Genomic DNA, 17453 nt, shown 5'->3' with positions numbered 1-17453 from the left:
TGTCCGGAATCATCTGCAGTGTTCCAGGAAGGCCAGGAAGGAGTCCAAAATGGCTGGAGTGGAGCATGGATGAAGGGGACAGAGGGGACTGAGGCAAGCGGGGGTACCAGCCTGAGGTGGGAACTATTACCAGAATATCCGAGCTGAGTCAGGCACATCTGACTTGCAGTTTAACAAGATTGCTGCAGCCTGCTGGGCTGTGGCAGACTGAAGGGGCAGAGGGAGGGACTCTAAGTAGGACAGTCTCCAGGGGGAAAGAAAGGTGGCAGTCACTAAGACAGAAGGTGTTAAAGGCCCGGGCCCAGTGTGGCACATCAGAAGTGGTCAGATGCTGATATGTCCTGAGAAGAAACTGCTCTTGCAGAAAGAACCTTTAAGCATGAGACTGGAGACTCCCTTTTGGTTTTTAGAAGTCTGCAGTTTATGGTGACCAAAAGACTGAGTGTCTCAAACCCAAGACAGGAGGGAGGTGACCAAGAGGCAGCCAGACCCTGAGTGACTGACAAGAAAGGGAGGGAGTAGAGAGCCCCTCAGAGCTGGAGAGGTCCAGGAGGATGGTGGGAAGGGGGCTAAGGTTGGCAGAGAGCAGAGAGAACTAAAGAAAGGCAGCTCCATCAGGCGAACACAGTAAAGATTTGTGTTCATATCCTGCTTGGGAGACAACACCAGATTTAAATACACCAAACACACATGGCTATTACTAAAATTGCAAAAAAGAAAAATATATTTATGGACCACATGAAAAAATTGACTTTTTTCCCAGTTAAAAGACGCTCCAAATCGGTGTCTCTCCTATGACACCTCTTCGGAAAGTCTAAAAGAACCACAAAGCTATGTGCAGAGGGTGTGTGAGCATTTGCAAGAGCATTTGCAAACCTCCACGGAAACAAACAGAACCGAGTCGGTGCTGAGAGTTACCTGTAGGGAGCGTCCAGTGCAGGGGCTAACCACTTCTTTTACCAGATTCTTGTTTTCATGTTTAAACCCCAACAATACAAGCTGAAAGTAGGTAAGAGGTTCGTTCTCTGTAGCATCTAAACGCCACAGCATTGTGACCAACAGGTGCTGCAACAGGCTTTTACATTTGCAGAGAACACTGCATCCCTGTCCCTCGATCTTGCCTAGATAAATGGAACACAGATACAGATGAATTCTTTTATTAAGTAGTTCGGCTAAAGGATCAAAAATTCAATTTTACAAAATGGTATCCTATTGTAAAAAAAAAAAGTAAGTTTGTTCCCCATTAAATCCTCTTTCAGACAATAGTTCATCAAGAATAAGAGTCTCGGCGCCTGGCATTAATACCAAGAAAAGAGGGAAAAATGTTCTCAATTACCTGAACATCTTCACAGCAAACTGTCTCTGCTCCTTCTCTAGAGCAAACCTGTGAGCTGGGAACACTAACTGCAGGACGAACTCTGGAGAGCCACTGAAACAGTGAGAGAGCAGCCAGAGTTCCGTCTCCCACTCCCCCACTCCCCCACTCCCACGTAATTAATGCCACACCTTCCAAACGCCATCACGCGTAGCCATGAAGCTTTTGTCCGGTCAGGAGGCAGTTCCTTCTAAGAGCTAACAGAGGCTGTTTTCACTATATTTAGAAAAACCAAGCTTGAGACCAAAAGGCCTGCCTGTCCCCCAGGCTAGGCCTTTCTGTCTCTCAGTCCTTACTGTTAAGCCCCACCATCAGAAGCCCCAATGTTGTGCTCAGGAAGGTTGGGAACCCCCCCAGTACCTGCTCAATTCCTGGGCAGTCTTAGTGCCCACTAATCCATAAGTAACAAATTCTTAAAGGGCTCACCACTGATCCAGGAGCAGAGAAGAAAAGGAAACAAGACTGAAGAGCCTTCCCAGGACCAGGGATGGCACCGTGGGGAGGTGGGGAGAGAGGGGAGGAAGTATGGCCGTACAGTGAGTACACTGCAGACTGGCATGGGGCACTTTCTGGGCTATTTGTCTACCATGGAACACACACGTGCAAGGGAAGGGGAATGGCCAACGCTGTCGTTTGCTTTGCGACCACTATTTCTCCTGTGTCTAAGCTGTGGATCCTTAGGATGGAAATCAGAAGGAGGGGCGGAACCCTCAACCAGCCAGACAGCAATTCCCTTCATCCCAGTGGGAATCCTAGAAGGTCTGCATAACTTTAGAGTCTGCATAACTAAAACCTGAGAGGGACCAGTGAGCCAAGGGAGCTCAGCAAGGCGCCCCTCCCCTTTCCTGAAGGACACCCCCTTTGTTTGGTGCATGAGGCAGAAGGATCTGTTTAGTATCTTATTTTAATCGCTCCAACCCCTTCCTTCCTAACTTATTTGCTGTTGCTGCTGTTTTCCCTCTTGGTTTGTCCCCATCTTCTTACCCAAGGGTGATCATGACAAAATCATGTTCACTTAGACCTACAGAGCTTTGAGTAAAGTGAAGTGGGTCAAGAGAACGTCACGCCAACCGCCACGCAGACACTCCACTCGTGGACCCCTTTCTTGGCTGACTGTAGAACACTAATCTCCTTTTGAGAAACTCATTTTCTGGGCTGACAATCCCAGCCAGCAGGTAGAGGGCTTGGTGCCGATTCTGACTCCAGGGACCCGACGTGGTAGAAGGCAGACTCCTGAAAGTTGTCCTCTGACTTCCAAATGTGCACCATGGCATGCATGCCCCTCCCACAGACACATATACATAAATGAGTAAATATAATAAAAAATTATTTTCGAGGTCCCTTATTAAAAACATAAAAGGGAGAAAAAGAGGTTACTAGGAACATTTCCTGTTCTTGAGATAATGCTTTTTCAATTGAGCAAGCACAGAAGTGAAGAAAATTCAGCCAAGAATTTTTCAAGCATCCTATTTTAGTAACCACAACAGTCATTGTACAGTCTAACATGCAGCTGCTCAGGTCCAACGCTGTCTGTACTGAAGAAGCAGGGGGGAGGGTTGTGAGGGGCGGGACAGTGGACACACCAGTCAGTCACACCACTTCCGGCATCCTCCTGCCTCCCGATCCTTTCCATGCCCTATTCCAAGGTTTTTTTCCCCCTTAGCACGAGAGCAGTTGAGATGTATCCCTGGCCTCTTACTCCTAAAACCAGTTGTCACCCCATGCTCCATGCCCAGACTGTGACAACTGAACAGGTGACCAAGCTCAGCCCTTAGACGCCTCACATTTTCTCTCTGCAGTCTAAGCACCCCGAGTCCCTGCGGCTTTACTTTGCTGCATTTTGAACTCTTTGGCTAGAGGAGTTTCTGGTTCCTGCTAGGGTGGAGGGAATGATGCCCAAACATAGGTCCTTTCTTTTCAAACTATGAAAAGTTTGAAATGTGTGTGTGCACATGAATGCAGTGCGGGCAAGACCAGAAGAGGGTGCTGGATCCTCTGGAGCGCAAGTCATAGACGACTGTGAACTGCTTGATGCAGGTGCTGGGAACCGAGGCCTCTGCAGAGCAGGGAGTGCGGTTAAAAGCTGACTCATTTCTCCAGCCTCACACGCTGGCTCTTCTTTAAGAAGAACCGCCCTCGGCGTTTAACTGGTGTGCTTCAAGGGTTACAACAGTCCCACACCGTGCCACGGGCTACCAAACATGAAAGCCATGCATGGTTCATACACACAAGGCACTAACAACACAACACAGCAGATTTCCTAATGTGTTTCCAAAAACATCGAAATGGAAGACATACACCCCACACATAGCTGGTGTGCCAGTCAGACAGTTAGCTGTACCAGGTTTCCGATGGACCGGCCAAGTGCTCCTGTCATAGGCCTGTGGATGAGTCTCTGGGGAACAGACACGGTGAGACCCACAGAGATCATGAGGACACCCTGCATTCCCTCAAGGAGCTCAGTGGTGTTAGCGTGATAACTGAAATAAAAGGTCTTACGACAGAGGGTAGGCTCGACAAGCAGGTCTGTGCTGTTCCTCAGAGTTACAAGCTCCCAGCCCTGTATTTATGATCCTTTATCCCAACTTTATCAAACTGTGTAAGATACACATTAAGTATAAATATACATTTTAGACATTCAGGAACTGACTGGAGAGTTAGCTAAGGGAGAAAAGTAGGCTGGTAGGATCCTCTTTCCCAGACAGTTGTCCTCTGACCTCCATAGGCACAGTATGGTATGCCTGCATGCTCAAAAATACACACACACACACACACACACACACACACACACACACACACACACACACACACAGATTAAAATTTAGAACTCCCTACAGTTGTGTCAAACTTCCTTGCCAAGCCCTTGGTTTTTGAGAGACTACCCCACGCATATGTGAACTGCCTTTAAACCCAGCCACTGAATATCAACAGCTTATTATCCAGTCTTTCATGTTAGTCACAGTATGGTAACTGTACCAACTGCCTTGCCTCTTCACATAAAAGCTACACGCTTTTCTCCTCCCTCCCACACTGCATAGGATGTGCAGGATGCCAAGTAGAAACACACGGTGTGTTTGTGCCACCAGCTAATACTGACTGAAAAAACCAAACCCAACATGAGGTGTGCCCTCTGAGAAGGGGGCTTTCCTGAAACACAGAACATCTCATCCCATACAATCTGACAACAACTCTCCTTACACCCAGATAAACGTCATCTACTCCTTGTGCCAATCATTTGGATGGCAGGTTTGGTTTTCTTCCAGTTCGCAAGAAAACATGTAAAACCTATCAAACGTCCTCCTGAGCTTAGACAAACTAAACAGAAAGTATCTGTGCACAACAGCAAAGATAATGAGGCCATCATTAATCGCTCCAGACTGCAAAGCCAGCAAGGACTCACAACAAAACAGGAAGCCCTAATAGATGCCACGGTGCGCACTACACTCCACCAACTATCCAGACCTTTTATAAGGGTCCGTTTTATTTCCCATCAAGAAAAGCTACTGGGCCAGGAGACAGCTCAGCAGGCCAAAGTGGTTGCCTGGCAGGCTTGAGTTCGATCCCCAGAACCCAGGTAAAAATGGATGTGGGAGTGTGCACCTATGATCCCAGCACTCCCATGGAAGGCTGGGGAATTGCTTGGAAGCTCACAGACCGCCTGGCTATACTAGAATGAGCAAAGACAGAAACAACAATAGCTCAGACACAGTCATGCCTCAAACAAGGTGGCAGGTGAGAACGGATTCCAAAAAGCTGTCTGAAAACACACACACACACTCTCACACTCTCTCTCTCTCTCTCTCTCTCTCTCTCTCTCTCTCTCTCTCTCTCTCTCTCTCTCCTCTCTTAGAAAAGGAAAGCCACTGTATTTAATAAAATTAGCATCTGAGCATTCAGTCTTCCTGTTCAACTGAGCTGAAGGTGTTTAAGTGACACTTCTGACCAGTGCATACGGATCCAGGGTCCCTCATCCTAGTCACTCAGCATCCGGAGGAGGCATATAAAGGATGGGGAGGGGACGGCCACAGGCTGAACACAGAGTCCACACAGAAGATACACAAGCTTTCCCCTCCATGTCAAAAATATTCTCAGGCCATTTAAAGGTGATGGTGAGAATACAGACAGACAGACAGACTCTGTCCGGCGGGTCCGCAGCAGCCTGACGCTGAAGCAAGACGGCATTTGATTTGATTGGGTCAGGACCCTGCCAATCACCAGCAACCCTCGTCTGGGCAGTGCACGAAAGCCCTTTCACACCCCTGCGCACTGACTATTATCCATGACAGAAAACCGGGGATTTAAATCCGGATGCTTCTTCATCCTTAGAAGAGGGGAACTTTTCTCACTGAGTCGTCATACACCAGTCTGTCTCCAGAATCAAAGCCACATTCTAAGACATCACTGCCATCGCATATAAATGAGAAAATGTCACTGTGAAGTCTAGTATTGCAACGCAGGCAGGAGGGTGGGGGAACCCACTTCCAAATGCTGCGCTAGGGAACGCTAGTGTCTTCAGGGCTCATTAATTCTGCCAGCAGACCCCCCCATGCGCATGCGCATGCGCCCTAACAGAACCGTAAAACCCTAGCGAGCTGACCCTTGGCCCCAAGACCTGTCCTGGAGGAAACAGGCTACTGTGGAGGAAACGGGTGGAGTTTGCGTGTACCTCACCCCCACACACAACCCCTGCTTCTCTCCTTCATTGGGGGGAAATACTGAAATACTGGGCTCCTCTCCTTCACGGGGAAAAGCTTTGTGTTGCCAGACAAACATGTTCTGATCCACAGGGAGAAAATCAGTAAGGTCCAAGAAAGTACACTGTCCCCTCTCCGGGATGAACTGCTGCAGGACGCATTCCTCAACCTGTGTTTGTTTGAGAACGGCTCACTCTCAGTCCCGAGTTCTTCTCTTGGGCCGTCGCTTTCTGTTGAGTCTGGAAGGTTCTCAGTGGCCATGGTAGGTAACGAGGTTGAGACCGGCTGTCAGGCTGCCTGCATACTTGGTGCATCCCTATTGGCCGGGCATCTGTCTTATCTATAAAGCCTCTCTTCTCTGGATTTGGCTCTCGGAGGCACATCTAGAAAACTCGGAAGTTACCGGGCGGTAATGCCCTCGGACATCATGTGCCAACCTTCCTTCTGACTACCACAGTAAGACTCCATCCCAGAATCTATCAGAAGTAAATTATGTGTTGTCGGAGTGGGTAAGAATTAACACTAATGAATGATGTAAAAAGAACAAACAGAAGACACAGAAATTTAATCCCAGTATTGGGGTGAGAGGCCAATTGAAAAAAACACGAATAAATTCAGAATAGCAATTTATTTTTAAAGGCTTTAGGCAGTCTAAATAACTTATCTAGCTTGTTAAAGGGTTCGTCCCTCGATTCAATTACTACACTTTCAGCAGCAGCTGTCAGGAAAGGGCTTTAGTACAAATTCCCAAACCTGGTATTTCTGCCCTTCTTTTCCAAAGGTTCCCGTCGCTAACGCTTCTGCAATCACAGAGGCCATTAGTCTCCTCCTCCTGCTCGGCTTTATCTGGACTGGATGAGATGCTGCCCTTGTTAACATTCTCAACTGTAAAGGCTGATTTGCTGAACAGTTACCACAGCTGAATGCTCACTACACCTGGTTTCATGCTGAGCCTTTCACAGCTCTGCACTTGCCCCTGAGGAGATGCAACTCCTACATTTGCACACTGTTTTAATATCTCTAAAGCTATATGGAGTTTTTCCTTGGTAGAACACGAAACCAGGCTTAAACCTAGATGAAATACAAAACCTCTTCTCTTTCGTGTCCATAGTAAAGCTTGGGCTGTACTATCACTTCCGGTTTTCTGCTAGTGGAGAAGAATCACAGGCTAATAGTGATTTTCCCAAAGTTACAAAGTGAGTATTTTGGGGGCTTGATGGAGCATGGTCTTAACAAAGGCAACCAGCTCCCCGTGATGGCAATGCAGGGCGGTCAGCACGAGCTGGCATGCTCTGCTGTGGCACTTTCCTGGGTAACCTGGTTCGTGCTCAGTGTTACAGGGACAGTATTTTGTCATTTGTACCCCAGATCACAATCTTTAATGATGTCCCTTCACCTCTGCACCCTCTCTATATAGAGTCTCTTCAGATATTCTTCCTAATTCCTAGGTGTGAGGTTGGATAAAAAAGTGAATTTGCATGCTGTGTCTCCTTGTGTGGGCTTTCTGGGTGCATAGGTAGTGAATTACATGCTGTGTCTCCTTGTCTGGGCTTTCGGGGTGCATAGGTAGCTAGAGGCCTGCCACCTCCTCACCCTGCATGGGAGGGACCCCACCTGTAGCCCTGAGTTTCCCATCTTTAACCTACAGACCCTAACTAGGTGACCCACTAGAAACCCACACCTCCATCCCAATTGTTTCCCACCCCCCCCACCCCCCCACCCCCGCACAAGCTTCATCCCTCACCTATAGAATGGCTGCGCCAGGTTTCCAGCCACTGACGTTCCAAGCTTAAAGGTCATCTCTGACATCCCCTCCTGTAATCCCCACAGCCATATAATAGCCACATCTTTATCAGTTTTGTCTTGTTTTTGTTCGTCTTCCATTTTACCGAAAATTAATCATCACATAAAAGAAAGCTTTAAAAAAAAAAAACAAAACAAAAACCAAAAACGTAGCACACAGCATCTACCCAACCCAATTCCAAACTCATGACCCAGCTTTCTCCATGACTTCTCAATGCTTCTGCATTATAGCACACGACAAACCCTCAACTGTCCTTGACCGCTGTACATCCCCATCCTCTCAGGCTCCGACGGGAACACCTCACCAAGGTCAGACAGGTCGGCTCACTAGTGGGTACATCTGCACTACTTAATTTGGTAGCCACATGCTACTGCTCACACAAACACTGACACACATGTTACTGTCATGAATAAAGGCCATTCCTCAGCTGCACTGGCCACGGCTCAGAGCTTGACAGTCCCCCTTGGCTACATGGGTGGTACATGGACCTCACTTGCACCACTGTAGAGTTTCCATTGGATGGGGCGACTACACTCACCCTTGCTTATCCACTGTGCTCCCTACTGATACCAGGTCCATGTACTTCTACCCCACAGGAGTCCTCCCTGAGTTGTGACCCTGAATCCCGGGCTGCCCTGTAATAATTTTTATGTTGTTACTGATTTTTTTCCTTTCCTTTTTATATGTGTCTTGTCATGAATTACTGTTAAATCAAAAAAAAAAAAAAAAAAAAAGAACCCCCCCATGGGTAATCGATGCACACATTAACTATAATACTATATCAAATTAAAAAAAAACAAATAAGGGTCTTATATCCCTCTTCTATTAAAAAATGTTTTCTTTCTATTGAAACAAATAAAGGAACTTGCATTTAACTAAATGAATGACTTAATTTAATGTCTAATTATAGTAGTTTAAGATAATTAGTTACTCTTTCTTTTTCCTTCTGGTTTTGAAACTGAAAGGAAAAATAGCTGTGCCAGTGTGAAATAATTCTGCTCTGCACAGACACACAGTAAAGAAGCCACAGACAGACAAGTAGCAGGAAGGAACAGTTTGAATAAGTAGATCCTAAAACTATCTGAAATTGTATGAAGAACTATAGCACAGAAGCTCTAAAACTAAGGAAAACTCTAAATAGAGCACTGATAAATTCAGTGTAAGAACACACTCTGAATACGCATGTAGGCCCATTTATCTCTCTCCGTCCCGAATGTGACCATGAACATTCTTTGACACCCTGAACTAAGAAACATATGGATGTTTAATTAGTGTACGTGTCATGTGTTCCTCCTTTTAATTCAGGGGTATCTCTAATCATAAGTAATACACGGAGGAAGGAGAGGCAACTAACATACCAACTCCCCACAGCACACATGTGGGCTCTTCAAGGAGAAACACACGGGTGTCTTTTCAACACGGGGAACCACACAGAAAAGAGATGGAGGAGAATCAACAGGCAAGGATTCTTAGAGCCTGACACGGTCTGAGGCTTTCTTCCCCTGGGGGTGGGGGAGTGGGGAGAGAACGACTCCATTCTCAAATCCAGAATAACAAAAATTGCAAAACTGAGCTGCTACGCCCTCCAAATGTGGCAGTTCCCAATGCTTCCCCCAAATGGATGCAGTCACTGACTTTGAACTGCTCATAACAGTGTCTTTTATGCAAATGAGCACCCTGAAGGCCCTGCCACGTTTTCTGGACTAACTGTATGTATCTCAGCACACACCACAGTTCAGATCTGAAGGAGTTACAGGAGCGCATCACGCTTCCCAGTCTCATCTCCTTCCTTAACTTAAAGGATGCCATTGCCCAGTTAAGTAACTGCTGAAAATATTTCATGTGTTTTTGCTACAACTCAGATCCCCGGTGGCCAGATTAGACTGAATAATGGCAAAAAAAGGCACAAGGACTGAAAAGACTAGACTTCAGAAGAGATGTCCTACGTGTTTCTAAAACATAGCCTGCAATCTTTGTACCACACAGAAACACCAAGACATTTCGTCGATGTCAACGTCACTTTGACTTGTATTGTCTCCACTCTTTTCTCTCCCCACACCTTTGCAACTCTCTCCTACTACACACCTGGCTCCTTCCCTACAGACCCCAAACTTCAGCTTTAGTGAGGAATACGGTGGCCTAGAAAGTAAAAAAAAAAAAAAAAAGAATTCCACGTGCTTTTCAGCAGGTCACAACTGTCTGATCGCCCAATTCTAATAAGATCCCATTGATTAAAAATCAGACATGGGGTTTTTCTTTTCAATTTCTAGAATAAAACAAAAATCAATTTTAAACTGTAGAAAGCAAACATTTCTCTATGGTTGTCACATTTAATTGTTACTTAGCTCAAACAATGTTAGGTACGAAAACAACAAAATCATGCCAAAAGAAATTCTTCTTTCTTCCCCTCCCCAAAAGATCCAGGATGCGCTCAGCCCAGAGCCTCAAGAACACTAAGCTAACAGGAAAAAACAAATAAATGGACCCTCGATACTCAGAGGATCCAGGCAGGTCTGGCTTTCTGTTTCAATCAGTAAGATAGGAGACGTTACACAAGCCAGGTAACCTCTCCTGGCTTCAGATTGGCCAACTCGGTAGGAACCAATTGGATTAGACACTCTTGAAAGCAGTATTTAACAATACGCATCTTTAGTCTCTGAAGCCCTGAGGCAGGACAGTCTCAAACTCCAACAGTGTACTTCTCCTGAAAGCACAGAGCCTTTCACACAAACGCACCAGTGCACATCAACATCCCCGGATAGGAAGACAGGAGAATAAGGATGTAGGACCCAGATAGGAACTGAACCAGGCTCCCATCAGATTCATAAACAGCTCTAACCCTTCCTCCTAAAGTGTTAAGAGCAACTGAACTGTGAGACTTTCTACAACAGTTGACACCCATCCTTAGAAAAAGGAAAAAGTCCCCAGGGAGTTTGCGACCAACTGCCCTTATCTCCAGCTGCTTGGCTTAGCTGCTGGGGGAAGCAGAGCCGTTGTGATAGGACAGATAGCTAGATACTGAGACTTCCTTCAACTGCAGCCTCAGCTTGGGACTGATCACAGAAACACAAAGGGCCAGTGCAGGGGATAAATCAGAAAAGCAGAGGCACAACTGCCTGGATTTAAAATGTGCTACTTTCTGGGCAAACTTGTCTTCAAATCACGTGCTGCTTAAATGGGGGTGATGGGAGAAAGCACCCCTCCAAAAGGAGAGTGATGAGGCATCAGCTTGTCTAAAGACCTAAAAGTACAAGCAGAGAGTCACGCCCACACTGACAAAGCAAAGCCTCCTGGGTATTCCAAATCCAAGTTAAGTGAAACTGAGGGTCTCCATACAGGTAGGTAGGTAGGTAGGTAGACAGACAGACAGACAGACAGACAGAGAGACAGATGGCAGGCAGACAGATAAATAAACAGGCATCAGGCATCAGGCAAACAATTCAAACTCAAATGCGTCATGAATCCATCCAAGGTGCTCCTGGCACCCCTGCTGCACCACACAACTGGGTTGAAACATGCAGCCTGCATGGTTTGCACTGACCATGCATGTCCTTACACCACACAGCAACTTAGGGCAGCATGTTGGCTCCGATCTGAGACTACTGTATGTCACAAAGTACACAGAAGAAGCCACAATATATACAGTTGCTGCTTTACAGCACTGCGACACCTGGTTACAGAAGAAGGCTCAGGGCTGGTAATGGTGCCTACGGCCAAGACCAACAACCTCAGTGTGATCCCCGGAACCCACACAGTGAAGGGGAGAAGACTCCAGTGAATTTCCCTTAACCTTCACGAGTTGTGCACCTACCCTCTCACAGACACGAATAAATGTTTGGGGTTTATTTTATCTTACTTTTTTAAGGTAACAGTTGAATTACAGGAGACAAGGCCTTTTAGCACTCTCTCACCCCTCCTTCAGCATGTACCCTTGGTACCCCTGGACTGGATTGTGTTAGAATGTTTGATCCTACAAACCGATGTTCAAGATGCTGGGCTTGAGTTTTATAAAATGTTCAACCAATGTGACTTGCTTAGAATTCCCAGTAGTTTCTAAAACATACTTCTGCCATTTGACACGACGTATTTAGGTTGAAGTGGCATTCCCAGCATTGACAAGGATAAAGTCAAAGTATCAATTAACTCCAAAAAACAATCTGAAGAGGCTCCACGTGTCCTGTATGCCCAGCCAATTTTAATGTCAAATAGACAAGAACACCCATCTGATTAATTAGCAAATTTATTTTCCTTTTGAGTAAGTGGTGTGTATACTAAAGAATTACTTTTCAATAAATTTAAGATGTTTTTATATTTAATTTAAGGAAGTTAGAGGAAGTCTGTTTTCTCCTTCTACCGTGTGGGTTCAGGAATCAAACTCAGTTCTTCAGCCTTACTGACATGCTGAACCATCCTGCTGGCCCGTGACTGTGCAAATTTCTTTATAATGTATTATCAGTAAGTACTTGGTTTGTAGACCTACTTCACAGACTTAGGATACTCAGGTCACAGGAAAATTTCCTGTGAGAAAAGAGAGCTCAAGGGGGGAAAAAATTAAGAAGCAAACAAAACAGAAAACAAATGAAACAGAGTTAAGAATGAGGCTCGGGGCTGACAGGCTTCTTGATCCATATCCCTGGACAGACTGTAAACCCTCAGAACTCGCCAGCTGTGCGGCCTGAAGCAACACAGTCACTCGGCGTCAGTTTCTTTATCAGTAAGATGGGGACAACACTTTTCTGGGAAGTCCCAGGGCGTAAATAAGTTACAACCACCACACACTTTTAAAAAGTCAGAAGGAGACAGAAAACTACAATTTCCATCTACCTAATGCTCTAAATCATGGTCAGAAACGGCAAACAGGATCTATTGAAAAGCCAACTTCACATTAACCTCTGTCTTCAGCCATCATTCCAGACTGAATTTGTTGTTATTGTTGTTCAGATGATTGGTTGGTTGGTTGGTTTTGGTTGAGTGGTTGGTTAGTTGGGTGGGTGGTTGTTTGGTTGGTTGGATTTTGAGACAGGGTTTCTCTGTGTAGGCCTGGCTGCCAAACTGCCTTTCTGGGGGAAAAAAAAGGATTTGTACAGAGGAAGGTCACCTCTCTAGATCCTAGTGTCTAGAACTTTCTATGGGGATAAAAACTGTCCCACGTACATTCCCTTCAGCATGGTAGTGACATATGACTACTTGAAATGAGGGTGGTGCAGGCGACACTGTATCTTAAATGATGACTGAGCAGCACAGACAAGGCTGCTTCTACCTTATTAGACAGTGAGCATTGGGCTACACTGAAGACGCTCTATAAGAACTTAGGCAAAAGCGAGGGCCTTTCTTTTCTGCCTGAGTCGCTGCTGTGTTTTCAGTGGAGGCCTGATGACTATGACCCGTTACGGCAATACCCTCACACACTTATCAGCACAGTGCAAGCTCAGAGCTAACAAATGATCAGAAACGAGGAAGCAATCCATCCTCTGATATCTCAGAGGATCCAGAAGGCCGTGTTGAATCCACACAGATACAAAGATGGGCACTGCAAAGGTCCCCATTGCCGCCCCAGAGCATCAAATGAAAAGCTACGCCTTTAACAAGATGCAGCCCTCCCCACCCCAGAAATCACAGTTCAGAACACATTCCCCTCTTTCAGAAACACGGGGGTTCTTCACCGTCTCCCCTTTCTACCGTAAACAAAATCCATGTACCACCCATATCTGGAGGATAACGCCAGACTCCAGCTTAGCTGCCCCTATAATGTGGTTTAATTATGATGACTGAACTAATAGGCTGACATCATAGACTTTTACAGGCTGACCCCATGTCATTCTGATGTATCATTTTGCACCAGTTCAGTGCTGTAAATCAATTTAAGATCTCGAGCAGGTTGGAAAGGCTCTCTCTGCCTCTCTGGAGACTCTGCATTACACACAACTTACATTATTTATAAAGTCTCGGCGATGCCTCCATTAGCCTTGTAAGACCACACAAATGAGATCTTTTATACACACACACAACTCGGCCTTGATTATGGAGGCTTCTGCTGCTTAAATACGCTCATCTAATTACATCCGAGTTTATTCTTCCTCCAATCTACCACATTACTGCATTTTTATCTTGAGCCCAGAATAGCTGGAAATCAAGATTAGAAACCGAAATTTAGTTTTTAACTAGTATGTGTAGCTGGGGACCAAGATTTACTTCCTCTTAATGCTCATGTGAACTTACCAGAAAAGGAATGGAAATTCCAAGATGAACAAGAGTTTAGCATTTTTAATTGCCCCCCCCCAAAAACAACCCTGTCACTCCTCCAAAATGTAAAGACCACCATCTCTCCAAGGGTATAAAACTAGAGGACACTGCAAAAGTAAGAGTGTATTTGGTTACTACTTATGGTTGCAAGGGTCAAAACTAAATCAAGGACAAATCCCTATCCTCTGAAGAAACCTGATCATTCTCGGGAGCCTCTGACATCCCCACCCCCAGAAAACCCATCTCTCAAGACCCTGGTTTACAGTTTCCTAAGAAAAGCAGACTTACACAAATGGAGCACCACCTTCACAGAAATATCGTATAACTGAAAATTAGAAAAGCAGAGGCGGGGAGGGCGCACCCGAAAGTCCGCACAGCCTGTTTAGGCCTGCAACCTCCATCACAGTACCGCCGCCGGTGTGAAACATCCACACCAATTGAAAACACCACTGCCTCTGCCTCGACTCTGTGAACTGTTCCAGCACAGCTCATCAGCTTCCGGTACAGCGTGAAGTGGTAATTATAAACAAGATGAAAAATGAACCTGGTCAGGGAACAGTTTTCTCATTGTGCTGAGGTGTGGACACATTATCCACCACAGGCCCTTAGAGCGAGAGATGCTGGAAAGAGCGTGCTGTGATTTTGCTCCAGCAACAGGAAGACATTACATAAACCAAGCAACTCCTTTCAGTCCGGGCTTTGAAAACTTCAGATGTCACCCAAGAACCCTAGAGAGGGGGAAGAAAGAGGCCAGGGTTGACAACATGCACTCTACTACGATTTTCTCTTAGATGGCTGTGGCATGGGCTAGGATTTTCAGATGGAAAGCTCTTAGCTGGATTATTTTGTGCCGTGCATTTTAGAAAAACTGCATGTGCCTCCGAATAAACAAAAGCCGCGACTACCACAGTGTCTGGATGTGGCCGGCCATGGTCCCTCCTGGCTCCCCAAAGCACCTCGGGGAGACGCTGCCCCCGCAGCCTTCACACGCAGTCCGCAACGCGGCTGCAGAGGCCCGCGCTCTCACGCCCACCACCCCCACCCCGCGACAGAAACACTAACAAAGACAGTCTGGACGAGAGCAGTTGTTCCCGGCGCTCGGAACGCTGCAGTGAGGCAATCGAATCCGGTAAAGGGAAAGGAATGAGGCGACACTGGGCGACGCAGGGGGTGTAGGCGGAGGGGGGGGGGGGGGGGACGCGAGGCGGCCAGACCTTTGAATAAATCAGAGGGAACTCCGCCGCGAACTTTCCTTAACCTCGATCCCCAAATCAGGCAGTGTGGGGACCCCACAGGGGCGCGCGCGTCCATCCAGGGAGACCCGAGCTGAGCGCAGCGCTGTCCCCGCGAGGGTCTGCAGGCCGGGGCGGGGACACAATGGGGCTGCGGCCCGATGCGGAACGGGGGTCCCCGGAGAGCTGGACACGCCCGACAAAGACGCGGGGAGACGGGAGAAGAGGTCTGGCGGCAGGTTCGCGGCTGCGAGACGCCATCATGGGGGGTGGGGGGGACTGTGTCCCGGAGCTCGTCCCAGATTCCCTTCAGCGCGGGTCCCCGAGTCCTCCCGGATCCTCCCCGGAGCACGTCCCAGATTGACCCCGGAGCCCGCCCCTAATGCCCTCGGAGCCCGTCCCCGATCTTCCCCGAAGCCCACCCGGGATGCCCCACGGAGCCGGCCCTGGATCCCCTGGAGCTGGTCCTTGTCCCGGTGCGCCCGGCGCGGCACAGGACAAGTCCCTCTCGAGTCGGCTCGGGTACGCTCGGCTTTACCGGCTCGGCGGCGCGCCCATCGGCGGGGACGCACGAGACCCGGCGCCGGGTCCCGCGCTCCGATCCGTTCCCAGTCACCGTCCCAGCGCTTCGCTTAGCTCTCGGCCGCCGTCCCCGCGCCTCGGCCCTGGCCTCGCCTTGGTGCGCCCGCTCGCTCCCCGAGCCTGGATTGATCTGGTCGCGCTGGCGTCAGGCAGTCGGAACCGCCCAGCCTCCACAGCCCGCCTGCCAATACCCGGCGCACAACCCGCCCGCCGCTCGCCCTCGCTCACACGCGCACCGCGCGCGCCCGCTGCTGCTTAGGGATCCTCTCCAAATTCCCGGCCCGCGCCTGCCTCTGACTCTGTAGTCCCTGCCTAGCTGCCAGTCAAGTTCCAAAGCCTGTGTTATTTTCTGAAATGTTCTCAAACACGACCATCAAACCCACCCAATCGTCCTAAAAACCCATTTTAATGGCCCTGCAATCACTGACCCAGTGATTTACCGGCCCTCCATGTGGCCTGAGCCCCAAACTGGGTGACCTGTTAACTGCTAGGTAAATGCATTTATTTCTAGTATGTACCCTTGCTGCGGCAAATGACAAAAGCCATTTGTATGTTTGATACATGGTCTCTTGTAGCCCAGGATGACCCCGAACTCACTTTGAAGGGGAAAAGACCTTGAACTTCTCTTCCTCCAGCCTCCACATCGTGAGATCTGGGATTATAGATCTACACATATTTTTATTTATAAGATTCTGGGAATCGAACCTGGCCTTGTGCATCCTGGGCAGGAAGGAACTTTACAACTGAGCTTCACCCCCTAGCCCTTTTGTTCACTTGCTTGCTTGCCGGCTTGGAACGGGATCTCTCCCTTTAGCCCAGGCTGGCCTTGAATTGGGAAATACCCTTTTAGTACTATAAATTTTTGGTGTAAATTTTTAGATGACAGGGTCTTGCCCCTGTTTCCACCCCCACCCCCCAAACAAAAACCCCACAAAACAAAAATACACAAACACAAAGGAGCTCACATCTTACTGATCTGTTCAGACACCAAAAACACCCTCTTGAAACAATCAACTTTTTTTTTGGTCAGTTTCTGGAAGTTGGCATGAAATCTTGGACACTTATCATAATGTTGAGTTATGTTCAGAGAAGAACTATTCTAGGAGTAAATGCCCCACAAACCAAAAGAAGAAAAAAATCATTACCAGCAATATAAAGAAATACCAAAGGCCACTACAAATTAATGACACTCTCCAATTATTCCTGTACCTTTACATGCCTGGCATTCCACTTAAAATTCTTATTAATTATTTAAGTATTATATCTGTATTCCATATTTAATTATTCAAAGGAAATGCAACAAATCCCATAAACCCATAAAATGCCATTTATAAATTATACATAAGAATATTTCTGCTAATTAAATTCCTTTCTTCATTAAACTATTTGAGCACTTACTGGTCAATTTTTGGACCTCATCTTATTTTCCTTAAAAGCAGCATTTGACATAGTTGGTTGCTCTCTGGTCCCTTGGGCAACAGCTGGAGAGAGCTTGACTAAAGGCCACTCAGGGTCATTCCCCT

General features: G+C 47.2%; 1 protein-coding gene across 3 annotated transcripts in view; it reads right to left on the bottom strand.

Annotated features, from left to right (window-relative positions):
• The window catches only part of Smad1 (SMAD family member 1), a 60114-nt gene extending 44052 nt beyond the window's left edge, over nucleotides 1–16062 (bottom strand). For 2 of the 3 annotated variants that reach the window (XM_087593939.1, XM_087593941.1), the window contains exon 1: nucleotides 15887–16062. The gene's annotated coding sequence lies outside the window, so the exon portion shown is untranslated. 3 annotated transcript variants of the gene reach the window in all.
• Nucleotides 16063–17453: the final 1391 nt, after the last annotated feature.

This window comes from Rattus norvegicus, chromosome 19 (genome assembly GCF_021556685.1).
Source record: "Rattus norvegicus strain SHRSP/BbbUtx chromosome 19, alternate assembly SHRSP_T2T, whole genome shotgun sequence".
Classification (NCBI taxonomy): domain Eukaryota; kingdom Metazoa; phylum Chordata; class Mammalia; order Rodentia; family Muridae; genus Rattus; species Rattus norvegicus.
This window is presented reverse-complemented; position numbering and strand designations above follow the sequence as displayed.